Source organism: Elaeis guineensis, chromosome 2 (genome assembly GCF_000442705.2).
Source record: "Elaeis guineensis isolate ETL-2024a chromosome 2, EG11, whole genome shotgun sequence".
Taxonomy (NCBI): Eukaryota; Viridiplantae; Streptophyta; class Magnoliopsida; order Arecales; family Arecaceae; genus Elaeis; species Elaeis guineensis.
In genome coordinates, this window is record NC_025994.2 from 46,852,356 (window position 1) to 46,854,656 (window position 2,301).

Consider the following 2,301-nt stretch of genomic DNA (forward strand, 5'->3'; position numbering starts at 1 on the left):
TTCAACTGGTATCAGAGCTAGATTATTCGGATCATAGATCTAAATTTGATCAGATCTAATTCGAATGTCATCTGATGTTGTGATCAGATTTGAAAAATATTTAGATTAGATTTGAATTTATGCATGCTTAGTTAGATCTAAAAGTGTTTTAGATTAAAAGTTCAGCATATGTTAGACTAGATTTGATATATGCATAGATCTAGTCTTTTTATCTAACTAGCCAAGTACTCTGAGTGGGTTGATCACCAGACCTATCCTATCATAAGAGAAAGCAGGGATTAAAGTCCCTCTCTTGTCCATTTGAAGGGTTCTTTTATGGCGTGTAGATGTGCCATGTAGTTATAACCCATGAAGAAGAACAGCGAAAGAAAAAATTTAATTTTCTGCAAAACCTTATTGGGTTCCGATGGTGCAGCGGAATATAATTTTCAAAAAAAAATTTACATGATAAAACTTTTGAAAACAAGTTTTAACACTTAAAACATGACTACCAGAACACAAACTGTAGGATTACCTTAATGATAACAATCAAACATGCAATATGGTAAGAGATTCTACCTTCTAGAAGATGAGAATCTGGTAATAGAATGGTCTCCACAAGACTCCAAAGTAGAAGCCCTCCAACAGTGATCCACACGGATTGATCAGGGCCCTTCCCAATTCAATGAAGTACTGCAGCCATCTTCACAAGTCCACTACTAATTGTTCTTCTCAAGAATGAATTGCACTACCACCTAATTGCCTTTCTATCATCCACCAAAGCCACACCAAGGATCTTTTCTCAAAAGATCAAAGCACCCAAAATAGATTTAGAACTTCAATACTTGAAGAACTAAACATGAGATCAAGCAACTCTTGTAAAGATCAAAGCATCCAAAATAGATTTAGATCTTCAACACTTAAAGAACTAAATACAAGATCAAGAAACACTTGCAAAGATCAAAGCACCTAAAATAGATTTAGAACTTCAACACTTGAAGAACTAAACACAAGATCAAGCAACTCTTGCTTTCTCCTTTGTCCCTTGATTTTTCCTTACAATCTTCTCTCACTTTTTCTTTTTATTTTTCTCAAAATTTTTCTTTTGTTTTTTCCTCTTTTAAACCCACTCTCAAACAACAAAGAATAAGCACAAAAGATGCCACGCCAAGATGCAAGTAGCACTGCCTTTAAATAGACTTCCAAGAGGCACTTCACACAACCATTGGCGTTCCAATTCTTCATTAATGCATCCCATGTAAATTGGTTGGGAGGCATTAAAGAGGGAGAAGGAATTCTTTCCAGTGTGAAGAAGCCAAAGCACTCACATGAAAATCGTGAGGAATCAATGCTAGGTGTGGGAGAAAAAACGAAGGGAGAATTTAAAGAATGCATTTAAGGACTCTTCCTTCTTATCTCCTATTTAATGGGTGGTCAAACATATTTAGGCATGGGCTTCCTAAGGTGTGGAAGAGTTAATTCTCATGAAACTATTTCTTGAGAATTGGTTAACCCAATTAGGAAACCATAGATTTGAACCCAATCCCATTAGGTCAAGGCATTTAGGAAATAGGTTAGCTCAAAACACCTTTGAACTAATTCAATTGAAAATTGGGGTTAATCCATGTGCTAGCAATTTAATTAACCCAGAGGATTTATAATAAATTCAATCAGATTAGATCAAGATTAAATCTCTATTATATGTGATCCTTTGGGTTCGATATCTAGTCAGTAGTGGACTTAGGCTCATGACCTAATTCGATTAGGTCAGTCTAATGGCATCAATTAATTAGAACACCTTTTAATTAATTTTTAAATTAAACTTCTTTAATTCTTACGAATCCATAAGTCAAGATTGAAGTCTAGTAGTATATTATGATCACTTAGAAGGTATAAAATTTGGAGAAAATACTAAAATTATCCTTCCATGGTGAGTTACCGTGCAATGCAATCCTTCGATCAGATAACATCTCAGACAGGCCATGAGCATGAAATCATGTCAAGCCTAAATATCTATCTATATGTATCTCGATATGATGATGATGACTTTATTGATGAACCAATAGAAATACTTTCTACTGTTCATCTCTGCTCTGGCTAGAAACTCTCTATGTCATCATCCTATGAGACCACATAGGATGTTCTCTCCTCTTACAAGGAGTGATCGATTTCTTGTTGACCACTCACAACCTCCATGTGCACTTCACCAAATCCAGAACATCCTACACACATCTCAAAGTGGCATGCTAGGGAATGAACCAGAGTAAGGATCTGTATATACAAGGTACCATGGTGATCTCAAGTCAAAGGATCACTTGAACT